The 19,332-nt window shown below is 39.7% G+C and overlaps 1 pseudogene; it reads left to right on the top strand.

The window, feature by feature from the left end:
• Positions 1–11,356: 11,356 nt before the first annotated feature.
• Positions 11,357–12,201, top strand: LOC103749480 (annotated as a pseudogene).
• Positions 12,202–19,332: the final 7,131 nt, after the last annotated feature.

Raw genomic sequence — 19,332 nt, 5'->3', positions numbered from 1 at the left:
TACTAAATATATGTATATATACATATTCTTTTTAATAACCTGTGTTCTGTTTTTCAAAATACCATTATATGTATATACATTCTTTTTATGTATACCTACTATAATTCTCTGATTTAGCACCTTTTTTCCAACTTCAATAACTTATGCCTCAATCTTATCTTTCCATTCAAGAGAGGTTCTTTTTCGTTCCTTTGGACATTTCAACTCACCCCCTCAGCTAGCCTACCTTGGTCTATGAGTCCATGAACACTTTTCCTTTGTATGCTAATGCTACTGTAGGCAGTCACCACATATTTTAATTTTATGGTTGAAGAAAGCATAAAATATCCAATATAGCCTTTAATCATTCTTAGAATTATGAGCAAGACCACATGAATATAATATATCTGGTCAGCAAGTTAGGTCAGAGAGGAAGGTAGCAATAATAATATCAATGGTATCGATGATCATTACCTTTGATTGAGAATCATTCACATGGTAGAAAGGTTTTTCAAATTATTATTGTTATTTATACATTTTTGTAGCTGATTAACTCAGTGGTTGGTGCTTAGTAACTACAGAGTTTCAAGCAGACTTGACACATTGAGGTACATATTTTAATAAGACCCAAAAGTATTATTAAACTCTAGCAGGGGAGATGATCGCAATTCAGTTGGCAGAGGGTTGTGAAAGGTCATAAAGGAAGAGGACAATGACTTCACTATTCATTTGATTAATTAAAAATGCTACTACAACTTTTAGTTTTGTATTACAAGAGTTCTGTGAGTTCACTGGTCTAATTGGACAGGAAGACCTTTGAGACTGAATATGCGTTCTGTGTTCCATCTATATTGCCTGAATCCAATGTTCTTCATGTAGCAGATATTTGTTGTTTGAGAATTGTCTTTCTTTGTCTTGAGCCTGGTGAGGTCCCAGTTTTGTTCTTGATATATTAGATAAATGCCTTGAGCTGCTCTGTTACTTTGGAAATAAAATGCATAGTGTGTGCAATATGCATATACCAATATATGTGCCGTAATACTATTTTCTAGTCTTAATTTACTATGAAATATTCTGTGACCATATTTGTCTATTTATCATAATGATAATCATTTGCTAAGAATGTTTTGTTTTACAATAAAAGCATTAAGTGATACTGATATGGGCTGCTGTAAAATTTCAACACACCGGTCCTATTATCCAGCATTTCAGTGTGGTAGTATGTCTTTGCTGGTGTGCCAGCCACTTTCTCAGAAGATTGCTGAGAATAGTAATCAGAATTTAAGAAGAAAGGAACCACAACAAACTCAACACATTTCAGTGTCAAAAACTTGTTAAACATCCTCCCTGTCATTGTCATCTTCATTGTCTTCACCCTCATGATCATCGCTGTCACTCCTGTCACGTGCACACATCTTTCGATGTCATTTCTTGTCAATGAGCAAAATGAGGACCACATTCCCCATGTTCCTTTATTTAAAGATTTATTTACCTAATTTGTGTGTGTGTGTGTGTGTGTGTGTGTGTGTGTGTGTGTGTGTAGGTGTGCATGCACATACCTATGGCATAGGGGCCAGAGGAGAATGTTGGATTCCTTGGAACTGGAGCTATAAACGTTTGCAGAACACTGGGCTTGTTGTGTAGGTGCTGGGGTCTAAAATCCTGTCTTCATGTCTACACAGCAAGTGCTCATAACTGCTGAGCCATTTCTCCAGTGCCATGACCATGGTTTTCGTACTGATAGCACTAAATTTAATTGTGTGTGCTTTCTAGAGGATTTATAATACTAGACACAGCTAATTTCTAATCTTTCAGAGCAGAGACTGATGCATTCATTTCCTTAATATACAACCAGGTGTGGTATCCTTGCTTCTTATGGCACATTCTTAGGTGAGAAGGGTGCCGTGTTTTCTTCTTAGAGAAAGTACATAGGACACTCTCCAGGAGCCTCCCTTCCCTCCACTGCCTTTCTCCACTCCTCACCCTGATCCAAAGGAGCCGTCTACTTAAATGCCGCTCAATAAACACGACTTTTAAGTTCACGTTAAAGTCAGTAAAAACCAACAGCTCTGAAATGTGGGCCCTAAAGTTGTTTATTGATGAAACTTTTTTCATAAACAATTTTGCTCTTGTAAAACACACAAATAAATTATAACAATCAATTAATGTTAATTGAATTAAATCAATACATGGATTCTTTTCATTACATTTTTCTTTTGTAAATTAAAAACTACTTATTGTTAGGGTGTGTGTGTATGTGTGCATGTGTGTGAGTATAGGTATACATGTGGAGGTCAGAGGATAATTGTGAGAGTCTGATCTCTCCTTCTACCAGGGGTTCCAGGGATCCAAACGAGGTCATACTTTTACTTGCTCACTCATCTTCTTGATTGTAATTCTGGTTTTCTGTAACTTACATTCCTTCTCATAAAATTTATTATCTATAATAATAAGAATTAATAGGAATTTTCTAAAGTGTATTTCTGGGTTGAGTAAAATGGTTTTATTCATTTTTACATTGCATCAACCTTAATGTCTACACACTACAGAATTACCCTGTATTACATTTAACCAACATGTAAGTGATATAGTCACACAGATGCAAACTGCATATTTAAAATGAAGGTAAAATTGTTGGGTGTACAGGCCAGTACTGGAGATCTTGCCTACCATACATGAGGCACTGGGCTGGACCTTCAATATCAGAAGAGAAAAAATAAAAGGTAAAAAATGTTCAGCAGACCTTCCATTTCACTTTCCAAAGGTCCCATCTCTTCCACTTTTAAGTTACAGTTTCAATGTTATTAAACAGACCTCTAAGTTTTCAAAATTGTAAAATAAAGATCAACATAGGGACATGAACATACGTTTTCTTAACCTACCATTACTATAATTTTACTCTAACGCACAAAAAGAGAAAAAAACATAATTCCAAAATACTCTAAAGTAATTAGCTACATATTACATCTTTTTTGTCCCTCCTTTCCTTATTGGAAGTAAGTGAAGTTTGAGAGTCCATGGAATATTGAACCATCCCTTAGGACTTTGCTCGTCAGTAGACTTATTGAGACACAAAGGAGCATCAGGTGATTTTCATCAGAATTTCTGATTGTGTCCCCGAATGGTGATTGTTTTAACAAATAATAGTCACTCTCAAGGCATTTTATTATTTAACTGATAAACATGAATTACTTTGTTATTTCCTTTTAAAAATATTTTAATTATTTCATTTTATGTGTATGAGTGTACTGCCTGCACGTATGTAAGTACACCCATGTCGTGCAATGCGCATGGAGGTCAGAAGAGGGTGTCTAATCCTCTGGAACTGGAGTTAGAATGGTTGTTAGCTACCATGGGGGTGTGAGCATAGAATCCAGGTATCTGCAAGAGCAGTCAGTGCTCTTAACTGCTGAGCTAATCTCTCCAGCCTCATTTGGATGTTTCTGATTTCATTCAATGTGTTATCAAGAGAAATCATTCAAATCTCTACACCAACTAGAACAGAGGCTTACAAACACACATATTCAACAGCAGGTTTAAAAGTGGATTAGAATAGCTATGCTCAAATTTGATTTGGGTTTTATTGTAGAATTTTTTTAAAGACTTAAAAATTATAAGCATTCACTCTGAAATGTTACATATTAAAAAGACCATAAAAAGATAATTTCCTTGCAATATGCTCAGAACAACCTTGGTTACCCTTATTTTTTTCATCTGTAAATGGTGCCTAAGGTAACATGAGAAATATTTAAGGAGGTCCACATGGGCACTGACCAATGGGAAGCAGCTGCACTTGTAAAGATTTGAATGACTGATGCTCTGATGAATGTCTTGTCTGTCATGTGCAGACACATACTTCTGTAAATGTATATATACTTTTTCTATTATATCACATGTGCATGGGTATGCAAATAAATGTATGCAATTTGTATACAATAACTATAATTTTGACATTGAGTCTCCAACAGTTACTGTTTATTCATGATTAATCTGTGAAAATAGAATAGTTGCTAGCCATATTTGAGCTGCCGATTAGATTAGTGGGAAAGGATGCATTTTAAGCTACTTAAGCAGCATCTTCAAAGCACCTATTTATTAACAACATCTATGTGAACCACACATCTGTCTCCACAAAACTTAGCAAAAGGAACAACTTTTGCTGGGTATTGTTTTTTTGTTGTTGTTGTTACAGACAGGGTTATAGGATGGAATTAAATAGCATTCATGGTTTTAAAAATGATTTTTTTGCACCTTTCACCAATTAATTCATTTTCTAGTACTGTCTCCAAGCAATGAGCCCTAAGACACATATTTTATTCTATTAAAATTTTATTTAACCATCTAACTTTATGGCTTAAAAGCAGATTGAGCATATAGAAAATGAATGTGACAAACTTTCTTTTTTTGTGGTCTTTTTTCTTTTCTTTTCTTTTTTTTTTTTTGAGACAAGGTCTCCCTGTAGCCCCAGCTGGCCTGGAACTCACAGAGATTTGCCTGCCTCTGCCTCTCCCTCTGTCCATTAGAGGTGGGCACCACCACACCCAGCCGACAAACTTCCTTTAAGAAGCAAAAATGTGTTTTAGAGAATCTGTGATTATGTGAGTCGCAAGTAATGGTAGGGGTCCCATAGATCTACCTGGAAGTGGTGAATTCACTTTGAAGCTTGCATATTAAGGCATTCTCCTCCAAATGAATAACTGTTAAGTTGTAAAAGTGCAAGATTGTCTTGAAGTATTTTTGAGACAGAAGGAAAGTAGAAAAGAATTGAACCAAAGTCTCTCTTAGGGTAAAAGGGTGCATATAAGCAGCAGATGTGGGTTCAGGTCACAGTGGCCTCTTCGGACCTAGTATACTTACCTTATACTGAGAGGAGATTTACCCATCTCCACTGTTTGGTGATTTAAAAAACGCAGGTAACCTGACCAGCCATTGAAATGACAAAGCCTGGTAAAGAACCAACTGAAAATCATGTTTCAGTAAAAATGTATCATCCACCAGACGTGGGTACACCTTTGCCTCTCATTCCTGTTAAGGCACTGTGAGAGCTCACACTTTTACATTTACCCATACCCCAGAATGCCCCACAACAGAGATTTCACTCTATCAGAGAAGAGCGATTTCTATCCTCATTTGTGTTTGAGACATGAAAACAACATAACAGCTGCATGCTGGGTTGAATAAAGAAGATACACATGCATTTAAATCACTTATATCTTACTTTTTTATGATGCAATTGTGAATTATGTTCTTTTTGCATCTGTAATTAGAGGGCAGAACAGATGGCGAAGGCTTCGTTTAAAGTGATGTGTCCATTAAAATAACCTATGCTGCCAAATGGTTGTTCACTCTAACAGGGTATTCATTCTCCATGGCAGGCACTTTGCTGCACTGAAATATGTTGCAAAGGCCCCTGGACTATACATGACGCTTATTATTTTTAAGGGCTTTCCAATAAAAGGGTTCACTCCAGCACAGCTAGCTCTGTACCTCATTCATCTTCTGAGCATATGTTTTACTATATTGTTCTAATTAAAAAGTGACCTTGTATATAATGATCAAAACTCAATACTGAAAATGATTCATGTCAGAGCTGGGGATACAGGAAGACGGCCTCAGCCATATTAAACCAGGCAGCGAGGTAGGACTGGGGCCAGGGGCTCTAGGAGAGAAAATGTTTTCCCAAGATTGTAACTGCAAAGAGTTCAGAAGATTTAGTTCATCTTGGGGACACATTATCCTCTTATTGCGTGTTACTTCGAGGAGGTTTTTAGAAAAACAAAAACAAAGGCAACAAATACAAAAGGGCAAAGTTCACAGTAAAGTTTGTTTCAAAGTAGCACATAAAATGTAGTTATTTTACATTTGGCCAAAGCATATTAACTTCTGTGCTGTTCGAAGCCATTAAAGATACATTTTGCTTTGCTTCGCTCAGTCAACACATTCCAGATAGTAGTAGTTGTTGTTTTAGTGTGTGAGAGCCTGTCTGGAATAATCATAAATATTACTGAGCTTTCATTTTAATCACTTCTAAGGACAAAGAGCTTTCAAACATTTCATGGGTTCCCAGAACTCTGCAAAAAATAATGATTATAATAATATCTGAGCGAGATCATGAGGGTGGCCTCACTCATCCGGCTTTTAGAGGTACTTAGTACAACTGTGCAAAAACCATAAGAGGAAACACAAATGACATTTCGTGCAGTATCTAGGGAAAAGATTTCGTAAGTCAAAATTGATGAGAGAAAAATGCAAAAACATATTAAAATTCCACAAGCAAAATTAAAATACCAACACTGAAGGAGAGAAAAATCTGTAACTAAAAATGAAAAGGAAGTTTTTCCATCTTGTCCTTTTGAGGGGATGACTTTAATCCGTTCTCCTCAGCATGTGAAGAACTCCAGCAAAGGGCAACAACCACTAATAGGACAGTCAGGGCAGGACCACAGTAACTGGTGCCCAGGTGAAAGCACAAAAGAGACTTCGTCAATTGTTTTTGTGGCCAAATTATTTTAAAAAATAGTAGGTAATATTTTCAATTAAAACTGTAGGGCTAATTTTTAAAATATCCCTGCTCACTTTTGGTGAAGAATCACTAAGGAAACCTCGCGGTAAAGGACAGGAAGGGATGTTGAAGCAGCTTGTCTGAAAAGCATTTGAACACTTTGTATCAAAGAATTGGATGCATTTTATCCATCATTTCTACTTTTGCAAGTCTTTTTTATGGAATCAAGTAGAAGTGCAGCAAAACACCGTGCACCAAGGCATTAAAAATCTGCAAACCATCTGCATATCAATGCTTAGGAAATGGATTGACAAATTTCAATACTTGCATATAATAACACCATAATATTTCAACATTGAAAGCAATTTTATGAGACAGGCCTGGTGGTGCACTCCTGTAGTCCCAGCATTCGGGACATAGAGACAGGGACATCTCTGTGAGTTCAAGGCTAGCCTGGTCTATATAGTGAGTTCCAGGCCAGCTGGAGCTACAGGGAGACCCTGTCTCAAAAAGACCAAAAAAAAAGGTGATTTTATAATTTGAGCTTTTTTTTGTCAGAAAAAATCTTATACCAGGGTGATACACATACAAATTTTCATTCTAAAATTGATTCTGAAAAATTGTTTCTAGCAAACTGAATTCTACTTCTAAATTTGGTTAATCAATGGGCGATTCCCATACTTTGGCAGGTTTTCTACACCAGCCTTTTTGTGAGTAGTTAATGATCTGTGAACAACTGTTTAAAAGCACCAGGGGAGTTTACCATTTAGAAGAATTCTGTGGGGAACTCCTTCCTAAAAGGAAAAGTCTTTGGTTAACACAAATATTCACCCCTAAACATTTTTTATTTGCCTTTAATTTTAATTTAAAGTCCTTTGGGTAGAGCTACGGGTCATCACAGAGGATTTTTATTTCTGAAGGAAAAAGTCACTCTCATTTTTTCATTGTAACTGTTCCCCCATATCCTGGACTATGTTTGAATTTGGCTGTGTACTGGGAGGATGTGCAGTGGTGGGGGAATTCCAAATGACAAACAGGGTGCTTGGTCTTCAGATTCTTCGTATTGCTCCCAGTGGAACTCCCTGTTCTTCCAATTTCAAAATGGGCACAACAGACCTAGCATGGAGCTTGTAGGTAAAGTGAAAGTACAGTTCAGTTAAGCAAGCTTGTCTAGGCCTGGCATGCCCTGGGGGAGAAATGAGAAATACTCATGGCCTCTATATTCGTATGGACACACTGTCTAAAATCACACTCTTCCAAATGATTAAAAGTTAGGAATAGAGGACCTCCTGCCTCAAACACTTGTAATTTCCCTTTGTCTTTAAATATCCTGACATGGAGCTGTGGTAGTTTGAATGAGAATGTTCCCCATAGGTTCCAAGTATATGGATACTTGGTCAGGTGATGGCATGTTTAGGGAGGCTTAGTAGGTGCAACCTTGCTGAAGGAAACACGTCCCTGGGAATGGGCTCTGAGATTTTATAGCCTTGCCCCACTTCTAGCTCGCTCTCTCTCTCTCTCTCTCTCTCTCTCTCTCTCTCTGTTTCTTACATGTGCTTGAAAATGTGAGCTCTCAGTTTTCTGTTCTGGTTGCCTCCTGCTGTGCTTCCAGCCACAATGGACTTACCTCTCTGGAACCACAAGCACAATAAACTCTTCTTTCTCTAAGATGCTTTGGTCATGGTGTTTATCACAGCAACAGAAAAGTGTCTAATACAGGAGCTGAGTCCATAAATAATACCAGGTTCAGAGAAAAGCTGTGAGGATGAGGAGATGCTAATCTTGAAGTATTTTTCGATGCTGTAGGGAAGTGTGGCACTTACTCTATTATGCATTTTAATTGCTCTCTGGCTGTACTGTCCCACGCTGTAAACTTCTACAGGCCACCGGACGCCTCATTCACCTTTCCTTTTCCGGAACTTACTCCAGACACTGGACAAAAGTTCACACTTTCTTGTTTTACAATCAGATATTTTCTTCTCTTTCACGGGCTACACATCAGTAACTATCACTTCAGAGTGGGGTGAGAGTACACTGTAAACTCTTTGGAGGACTCCTCACTTGTCCAACAATCAACAATTCTGCCAGCCGTTTCCTAGTTTTATTCATCAGCCTCTCGTCTATCATCATAGCCTACTTCACACAAGGCCCTAGACAAAATTGAAAGCTACTTTACCTGCCCCTTAAGACTCTATATCTTCCTTACACATTGTGATTAATTAGGAGTGAGGAGATTCAAGATCCCGTCTTTTCACAAGTAGAAAGGTATTCTAGACATGTTCTTTATTGATTTAGAATGGAACCAGGGCACTCAAGAAGTGCAGAGGTAGTAGAGAATAAAGGAGAGCTGTAATCACTGCAGATGCTTGCTAAATATATTGAGATGTTCCTTTCTATTTTTATTTTATAAATTGTGAAAACACAGTGTAAGCATATCAATATTTTACACTTTAATTTCTGATCTCTGACCAAGCTATTCGTCAGTGCTGGGGTGCTGTTTAGCTTCTGTCCTCTTAGCCTTCGGTGATCATTCCTTTTCACCAAGTGCATCTATCTTTCTAGCTTAAGACTTTCTGTTTTTACCTCCCCAAAGGTTACATCTATAATAATCGTGTTATCCTACCTGCCAGTAGGCATTGAACAATTATTCTAACTCCAGTATTTGTGGTTTCCGAGAGGGGGATATTTCCTGTTCCTTCCCAGGCAAGGATGTTTGCTTAAGGAATGTCTGTGGTTTATTTCCTCTGCCCCAGAAAATTAAGAGGCCATAGATCAGAGGAGAAAATGATCATTCAAAGGCCAAGCATGGCATGGCTCGAAGCATCTGTCAGCTTGGCAAGATGGTTTATAATCTTATGGTTTGTTCAAGGGATTTCTTTCGTTTATGCAGGTTGCAATCCATTAAGACCAAAGGGAGAAGCCTAGAAGCTTTACCTGTCTTACCACCCAGGTAAGCTCTGTATGTGTGCACGAGAGTGTGAAGGTGTGAGGATGAACAATTCCCAAGGCCCTGAGCATTTTTATTCTAATTGTGAGTGAAGGGGACGACGGACGTGTTTTCACAGGGGATGGTTTTCGGGTCTTGATGGGGCCTGTTGGGACAAACATTCTAGATAATAACATAAGGGAAGGACAAAAGTAGAGTCATTGTGAGAATGCCTTAGACCTGAAACATTCTGATGGTATTCCTCGTGAACAACGGACACAAACTGCCTAATGTGGTGCATACACACGGCAATAACCCTTAATGCTGACTGTAAAATGAAGCATTATATTTTCCAGCAGAAAAGGAAAATGCAAATTGAGTCTCTTTTTGTTTAGATGTAAGTGCTTATCAAGGTTAGAAGGTATTCAAGGTCTGTGACACCAGAATAATTTGTTTCATTATAATCCATGTAAAGGGAGAGCGCTTAGGGCTGTTGGGGTGAGTTGGACAGCCAGATGAAATTCTAAAATCCCAGCATTAACTGTGTCCTCTCAGCATATCTCAGACGCTGTCTGATGGGCAAAAGTAGCTTCAGAATCAAAACCCTTTCAAAGGGTTGAAATAGTAGGATTCACTGTCAACATGGTAGTGTTTCATTCCTTCATGAGACTATAGAGCCAGTGCTTGCATTTTAAACTTGTGATGCTTTACAACTGCCTGTTAGGAAAAGCCTTCAGAGTTTTTATCTCAGGCATTTGGACACCAGCAAGGTGCTCACTGTGTGCTCTTCACCGTACCAGGACCAGTGGGCAGCAGAGGTTCGCATAGGTAAATGTGTTTGGTTGGAATGTAAGCTACAGCCAGCTCTACCACCAGTTTTCGAGCTCTACTATATGTACTATGGATGGGCCCTTTATTTTGGTCTGACATCTCCATAGATAACAGCTTAATATATGGATGTTGTCACATGGTGACACCCTATTGTTTGACAAAGCAATTTTTGGTACCACCTTATTGCATCTCTACCCAGATGGTGACTCGGGAAGGGTGAAGGTGGGGTCGGGAGGCTCTTCGAACCATACTGTTAGGCAAATTTTTTCATTTGAAATGCTGAGAGCTATTGGACTAGTCTCTAAATGCAACTTCCCTTTAATGTAAGGTTGACTTTTGGAGATTAGAAATATTGCATCTCTACCCAGATGGTGACTCGGGAAGGGTGAAGGTGGGGTCGGGGAGGCTCTTCGAACCATACTGTTAGGCAAATTTTTTCATTTGAAATGCTGAGAGCTATTGGACTAGTCTCTAAATGCAACTTCCCTTTAATGTAAGGTTGACTTTTGGAGATTAGAAATGGTCGGTATGGCTGCTCAGAACTTTTCCTTCTTCTTTCCTTTCTTGCTTCCTCTTTCCTTCTCCCCTTCCCTCTCTCCTTTCGTCTCTTCTTTTCCTTTCCTTTCTGTTCCTTTCTGTTCTATTTGGTTCTTTCTGTTTCCCTCCCTCCCTTCCTCCCTCTCTTTCTCCTTCATTCTTTTGTTTGCTCATTCCTTCCTTCTTTCTCTCTTTCCTTCCTGTCTTTCTTTCCTTTCCCTTTCCTTCTGATGCAGGTCCCACTGTGCAACCCCAGCTGGACTAGAACTTGCAGTTCTTCTCCTTCAGCCTCCAGATTGAGGTGGGACAGTTGTGAACTACCTTGCCCTAAGGAAGAATCAATCATCTTTAAACTGTTAGGTAGATATAAAATATACCTTATTCATAACAGTGGAGCTAAATCTGAACTGACTATAATTCTTAAGAAAGCTTTTCATATTCAGATTTTCCTTCTGATAGGCTAATGAGTGATTTTTAAAAATTGGGCCTTTTTACTGTGTGAACCAGATTCAGGATGCATGCCACTGTTCAGCTAAGCCTAGCTTAGTAGAAACAAGGGCAGATTCACTGAAAGGACATTGATGAGACGTGGAGAACGGAGCACGTGTGAAAATCATCAGAAAGCTGCAAAGTGGAGTCTGTCTTGCCTTGAGCATCAAGCTCATGTCACAGTGACCTGTGGTTATGAGTCAGGAGGGATGACTGAAAAGTTAACTTAGCCTCAGACCTTCGTCTATAACGAGATACCCAATTTCCCCAAAGCTCAGTGCCAGGTCATACTGGTCATCTGATTTTGGGTTCCTGCCTGGCAGAAGTTCTGTGATGATATAGGCAGAGTTCACAGGTGTGAAGGCTACCCACTGTGGAAGGTGACATTCCCAGTGAGGATTTTCCGACTTCCAGGTGTGAACACTTTTGTGGCCACCACTGCAGCTAGAGGGCTCAACCGTAAGTTTGAAGTTGGGGAGGCCATACTGATCCATGATTATATCAACCTACCTGGTTTCTGTGGCCAAAACTCTGGGGCCACAATGATGAAAGGTTTAGAGTTCATTTTCCTGTCATGTCTAATGATTATGATCAGAATCAGAAGCATCAGGCTTCAGTGCCTGGAAACAAACAAGGGAGCAGTGAGAGCTACAGGAAAGCAGCTATGTGGTGTTGGCAGGCCCCAGCTTTCAGACTATGGCAGAGTACTGTCTGCTGCAGAAGCTGGGGTAGATGCCCTTGCTAGAGCTCAGTACTAGAAGTTATGCTTGCATGACATTGTGGACTTAATGTCTTTGGCTTCTCACTCATCATTATCAAGTTCATCATGGGTTATGAAGATCAGGAGAAGGCCAATCACAAGAAAGACCTAGAGCTTGGGCAACAAACTGCACAGAAATTGGAATGGCTTGTCTCTGTTCTTACAGAGAGCATTTGATTCCCTGACCCTGTTTGTTGATTATCCTTAGACTGATCTGGCACTTCCTACATGAGATCCAAGCAGCTTTCTACATAGGCCCTTTGCTGGGGTCATAAGTCTCTGTTGTTAGGTAATAGTAAAAAGAAAAGAAGAAGGTCCCTGTCCTTCAGCTTACTCATGTTCTCTCACCAGACCTTTCTGATACCTTATCTTGCTCAGTAGCCTTGTCAAAACACTTCTGAGAGAGCTGAAACCCATACCCTACCACATGTGGGATATGCTCCAGGACTTGATGTACAATTTCAAACAGTATCTTCTAGACAGGTGACATGATACTCATGTACCTGAAGGCTCATTCTGGATTACCTAAAGCCCTAGAGACCAAAGACCAATCAGCTACCTCTTGGACTTTATTTAATACCATGATTTTGATGATAAAACAGAAATACATACACATGCACACATACATTTTAATAGGAAGGTGTTTGAATGACGGAAACAGTTCTCTGAGTTACTATTCTGAAGACTGCACAAGTGCAATACCAAAATACACTATGTAAATCTTTCCTTGGTGAACTTAAAACAAAGTTTTCAAACTGATGTTTAGAAGTCTTTCATGGTGTTACTCTGAAAATAAACAGGACTTCCCCTTTGGGAAAGACCTATATTATTTGGCAAGAAAAAATCATCGAGAAGATTTATACTGATTCAGAATAATAAAATATAAAATAAGATGAAATATATTAGTGGGTTCTGTGATTTGTAATCAGTAGAAAATAATTAGAGCTAGCTTGGGAAAAAATGGCTGTCCATTGGAAAGATCCTGATCTTGTCATGAAAGGATTGAATCATGTGTCTTTAGAAATGTAAGTCCCTGGACCTCAAAGAACTATTGGTTCTGTCTTCTCTCTGATGCACAGATGTCCTCTGCTAGTGAAAAAAAAAGTTAGTGTAAGAAAGAACTTGACCGTCCTGCTCTATGCTGTGATGAGGGGACTGAACTATAAACATCACACATGGCCACTGACTTGCCTTTTCCATGGAGGAAAGATGTTTCTAAAAGGAGAGAAGTGTCAGCAGGGAAGATACCACAAATATGTCAATTGCAATAGAAAGCAATATAACTTCTCATTATCTGATCCCATTTAAGAGAAACAAATGCTGGCCAAATGGAAGTTTCAAGGTGATGTTGGGTTTCCATTAATAGAAATTAATGATTGGCAGCAAAGTGGTGGAGCTTGGACCATGACCACATAGTTTCAGTTATCACCTTTGTCTCTCTCACTTGCTTTGTTTCCCCCTTATTTTGCTTGTCTAGTTTCTAATTAACCCATACAGGCCCCAGTGGGTTGGCGACAGTCTCCTGATTAAGTTTTACTTTGGGTTCAGAAGAGTAGCAATCTTGATAGAACACCAGCTCAAATACCAAAACACGGCCAGGTCTGTGTGCCAGAAAATGCCACCGGCTGTGACCTTCTGACTCCACCCTATCCCCTGCCAGGCAGTCCAGGTGCATTTCCAGTCACAGAGATCTTCCTGTTGTTTCTCTCAGCCCTGACATACTCTGATGTCACTGCCACTCGCCTATGCCCTTTTCCTTAGCCTACAATGTGATCACTTGTCTCACCTCAGAGGGCTCCTATTGACCCTTCAGAACACTTATGGAGGTTCAAATTTCTCTTCCCCCGGGAAGGCCTCTTCTTCCTGAGCTATTAAGTACTAGTCTCCCAACATCTGTTTATCTGGTCCTCAGAGCATGTGATCAAAAGATAAAATATAGTTTCTTTTCCACCTGTCCTGTCGCTGCTTGCTGCTTATATCTTATTCAGTAAAGTATAAGCATGGTCATCTGAGTTCCGTCCCCAGAACCCATGTTTAAAAGCAAAGAAACCAGGTGCACTGTGCACTTGAAACCTCAGCTCTGAGGAGGTAGAGATGGGAGGCTCCCCGGGGCTTGATGGCCAGACAGCCTCACCAGCCTGGTGAGCTCACGTTCAGTGAAGAGACCCCGTCTCAAAAAAGCAAGGTGAATGTCACTTTACAAATGACACCTGAGGCAGTTCCCTGGCCTCCCCAAGCACAGGAACACATATAAGTGTACGCGTACACATACATGCATGAACGAGGCAGGATAAATGTGAATACAAACTTGAGACCTCCACAACCCCATAATGTCTTCCTGCTGCTTCCTGGAGAAGCAGCATTAGCAGCTGTCACCTGGCCCTTCCTCCCACAGCCTATAGGTGGCAATGAGAGGTCTCTTTCTCACACTTTGCTTTTCTTGAGGTCTGGTGGTAATGACAGATCACTAAAGGAGCACGCTGTGCTTGGACTGAAACCAACACAGCAACAGTGCTGTGCACATTTTGGTCCATATCCATTTTGACAGGATTTATAGACAGGGATTTCAGGAGGAAAGACTGCAGAGCCCTCACATTTAGTTCCCTGAGCCACCAAAACAAACTAGCAAATGACTTGCAGTGTTTTTACCACTGCTCCTGCTCTTGCCTACACAGAGCCATGTGTTATTTGGGTCTGTGCATGTTGCATGATGCACATACGATATGTACATTCTATACACTGACAGTCTTTTGCAAAGATTATACACACATATGTGCATGTGTCTGACAACCTTTCTTGGGTTTGGGGTTATCAGTCACATATACATAGAAAGAAAAGTGGTATAGGAAGACTGTTCATTGTTTTCACTGTTTTGTAGAAAAGCATTATTTTATGCTGAATAAGGCACACACGTTTGAATGAGGCTTTCTAAATCCTTTCACTGTTGCATAGATCCATTTTTGTTAAATCTGCTTATCAACAGTCAAGGCCAGTGTGTCAGTTTGCCTAATTTAGAGCTGCAGAGAAATGCGTAGACTGATTTTGAACTTCCCTCAGAATACAGGGGAAAAAAGGCCATCTGGTAGAACCGTGTAAATCCCTTTTGACTCATTTTCTCTGACAACAGGGTAGAAGAGTAACTGGTCAACCACAGCGCTTTCTCTGTTCACAGTAAGAAACATACTTTGCCTCAGAGGAGTCCATCAGCTAATATTAACAGGGAGAAAGAGAAAAAACAAGTTGAAGGGAAGCTCTGGCTCTCCTCCGACTCGATTCAGGAGATCATTAAGGAAGGGGTTTCTGTAAGGTATACCTCTCTTCCTCTGATGACAGTGACAACCAGGGTGACTGGAATCAGGGGGCAACGGGCCCTCCTTTGGCAAACAAACACCCACTCTGGTAAGTGCCTTTTAATGTGCACTGAGTCTTTGTCTAGAAAAAGGATGCACAGTTGGCCAGTACAGAGCTGTAAGGGGATAGCTTTGACATGCTGATAAAGCTTCTCAGTTTACTTTGGACTTGACTTTATCATTTACTGAAGGATATTATTAGTGTGGAGATGATGGGCATTCTCTGACTTCTCAAACGAGAGCCAGGAAATGTATACGAACAAAAGGTCTGCTATGGAGAATCCGACCCTGTTTGTTCAGTGACTTTGGGATCCTAATCCTACAACTTAACAGAGATAAGGCCTGAAGCAGAGGGAAGGAGCCCACCCAGCGTGGGGGCCCCCGGGAAGAAGAGTGAAAGTCAATCGTATGAAAAATGGAAGTTCATCCAATGCTGAGCATGTGTGTGGTTTTCCCTTATTGCAAATTTGCTATTATAAAAATAGACTTGCTCTTTGGGGCCAGATGGCATGCAGCACTTCTGAAGTGAAATTCAGCCTCGTGACAATGGCCATCGCCAACAAGGAGACACTTGACTAGGATGTCACTCATTCTGCTCTGGTGGGGTCCTCTGCATCAAGCAAGCTCTTCTGAGTCTCCTTGAGGGCAAATATACACGTGCCCCTTGACTACCACAGATATGGATCTAGCTAAGCACAGTTTACGATGATTATTTCTGGTAATCTTATTTTATTGTGTTTTTGTCTTGGTTTTTCATCTGTCTTACTCTTACCTGAAAATAATAACCAAGAACTTATAAATAAAAGCATTGGCATCAATTAGCTTGCTGCTTTGTAAGGTGATGTGACTGCTTGTTTTACGATGGTTTCATGAATTAGCTGGTTGATTGTTGATTGATTGATTGATGATTGATTAAAGCAGTCATTCATCCAGCAAAATCTATAATGGTATTCATACATATATATATATACATATATATGCAAAAACCTAGAGTCTGGAGTGAAAATATGCACTGTTAGGCATCTCAGTTACAATGTTATGATGTCTTTGACACATTTTTTTCAATCCTAGCTTCTATGACTTATATGGAAGATAATAGCAATTGTACATAGATGTCATTTATAAAAGTGATTTATAAACTGTAAGAGACCATGGAAATGCATTTTATTTTCAAAGAGTAGACCTACAACTGGAATATTGAATAATTTAAGTAAATAGGCATATTCTAAAATCTACACTGTGCTCAGAATTATGTAAGTTTTGTAGATAAACGATAACCTTAAAGAGATTCTGTATTGAAGAACATTAAAATCTAAGAGGAGGAAATAATTTAGTCTGACAGAAGATAAAAATTTGTCATAGAATTTTCCTAAAATTTTTGTTAGTAATTCATTTGCGGAGAAGACCACATTGTACTTCTCTGAGACCATCAAGCCTGATGTTTTGGTCACATACCACTGACAAGGCTCCAGTTAATTAAAAAAAGTAATTTTGATTTTTATTTAACAATAGTATGCTTGCTAAATAGTAAGATTGCTCAGCAAATATGGTACTTGCCACCAAGCCTGATGATCTAAGTTCAATTCCTGAGACCCACAAGGTAGAAGGAGAGAACTGACTAAGGGCTCCTCTCACCTCCACATGAATGTTGTAGCACACACATACATACACATAAATGCTCACGTATATATGCTCATACAGGTACAAATAACCAAATAAATGTAATGAATGATTAAAAAGTACAATCCTTAAGTTTAAGGCAGTTAAGAAATATGAAGGACATTGATTCTAGGTTTCCTTCCAGAAACCAGAAGAGATAATAATTAGAAAACATTTCTTTATAGTGTTAACAACAAATACTCATTTTAAGTTAAATATACAAATACAGGTTTTCCCTAAAAAGTATCCAGATTTAGGCTGTTCTTCTTAATTACTGGTGATTTAGGACTACTGCTGTGTGTGGTGGTACATGCTTTTAATCCCAGCACTCTGGAGTCAAAGGCGGGCGGATCTCTGAGATTGAGTCCGGACTACATAGGAAGTGTCAGGTCATCTGGGGCTACAGGGAGACACTGTCTTTTTGTTTTATACAAAACAACCAACAATCAACCAACACTCCCCCTCAAAAGAAACAAACCAAATAAGACTGCCACAAACATTCACATTCTTGTTTTCCTATACATAAGATGGGCCATGGATATTCATGTTCAAAGAACTATGTATGGAACAGCTATGCTGATGGGATGAAGGCTAAGCCTCAACAACAAAGGCCTTCAAACATAGTGACTTGAACACACAGACATTTCCTCCCCATCACAGGGTGTGTGTGGAGGTTCATGGCCACTCTGGTGGAAGGTCACAGCAAACATTGGTCTTCCATATCATTCTACTATGAATATCCACAGGACCAGTAAACATGATCAGGGCATCAGGGCATCTGGGGGCCTCTGTCCATACTATTGTCAAAAGATCCTTAGAGAAATGGTCACCTACAATCCCAGGCAACATCTCCTGGCCTTGGGAGGCTCTCTGGGATGCTTATATATCTCCTTAAAAAGCAATCATTGTGGTTAAGAACACTGTTTATTCTTGCAGAAGACCTGGGTTCAAATCCCAGCACCCGTATGGCAGCTAACAACTATCTGTAACTCCAGTCCCAGGGGATCCGACAGCCTCTTCTGACCTTCATGGGCATTGCACAACACAGGTGCACCTACCTACATGCAGGCAATACACACATACACATAAAATAAAAATAATAAATAAAAATTTTAAAAATCAATCCTTGTGGGGCTGGAGAGATTGCTGAGTTAAGAGCACTGGGTACTCTGGCAGAAGACCCGGGGTCAATTTCCATCAAGCACATGGTACCTAACAATCATCCTAACTCTAGTTCCAGGGGGAACACCCTCTTCCAACTTCTGTAAGCATTGCACCACTCAGGTGCATTTATATGCATGCAGAAAATACAGTCATACACATAAAAAAGTAACAAATAAAAAAGTAATCATTGTATTTTTCTTGTAGTAATAATCATAAATTGTATCATCATTAGTGTTTTTTCTCCCTCAAAGGTGTGCTCTATGGAGAAGGAAGAGGAATTTACAATATTATAAAAGCCAGGCTTAAAGTTGTAGGACTATCACATTGTGTGTGTGTGGGGGGGGTGTGCAGTGATCCATTCAATCTAGTGAAAGAGAGCAAGAGAGCATCTATATTTGAAGGAGTATTAAACTAGCATTAAGGATCAGAGCCTGCTGGGGGGTTTTCAAAAGGTTTCTTTATCTAAGAGGAATATTCTGGACCAGGGTGAGCAGCCATCCCATTAACTCAGGGATTGTGGAGTTGGAGAGAGAGCTTCTATCTTCCCCAGAGGCCATGGGACATTTAGGCTCTGAGTAGGTATTACAGATGGTGCAGCAGGTGTCAGATGGGGAACCAGCATGCGTCCATGTCACCTTCCCTTCCCTAGAAGCCATGTGTCCCAGTCTCTCCTTGCTGCCATCAGTGGCCACGGTGCCTGGCTCTCCTGTCTGAAGTTGTCTTCGACACTGCTGCTCATGCTTCCGGCCCTGTGGATTGTCGGAGATCACAGGCAATGGAAGCCCTTCTGGAGGTGCCACCATACAGGGGTTCTGGCCTTGATTCTTATTTATCTCTACTCATTTTCAGTATGACACCTTAAACAATTCTAGCAGCCCAACAGTGGAACCATAGGCACTATGGAGAACCTAGTGTCTGCAGCATAGTGAGAGTTTGATGAATTTGAAAGTACATTGAGCAAAAATGTCCAGTTACTAGAGTTGTAAAAACAGGACCTGGGCCATGAACAAGTCTAGAGGTATGGAAAAAGTTTAGGACCATTTCCAATTTTTAATGCAGTTGTTATATCAAAGAAAATGAATTATGAAATAAACCGTTTTATTTATAAAAATGTATAAACCCTGTGGCATATGTA

Source organism: Nannospalax galili, unplaced genomic scaffold (assembly GCF_000622305.1).
Source record: "Nannospalax galili isolate Female #2095 unplaced genomic scaffold, S.galili_v1.0 scaffold63, whole genome shotgun sequence".
NCBI classification, from domain to species: domain Eukaryota; kingdom Metazoa; phylum Chordata; class Mammalia; order Rodentia; family Spalacidae; genus Nannospalax; species Nannospalax galili.
This window is presented reverse-complemented; position numbering and strand designations above follow the sequence as displayed.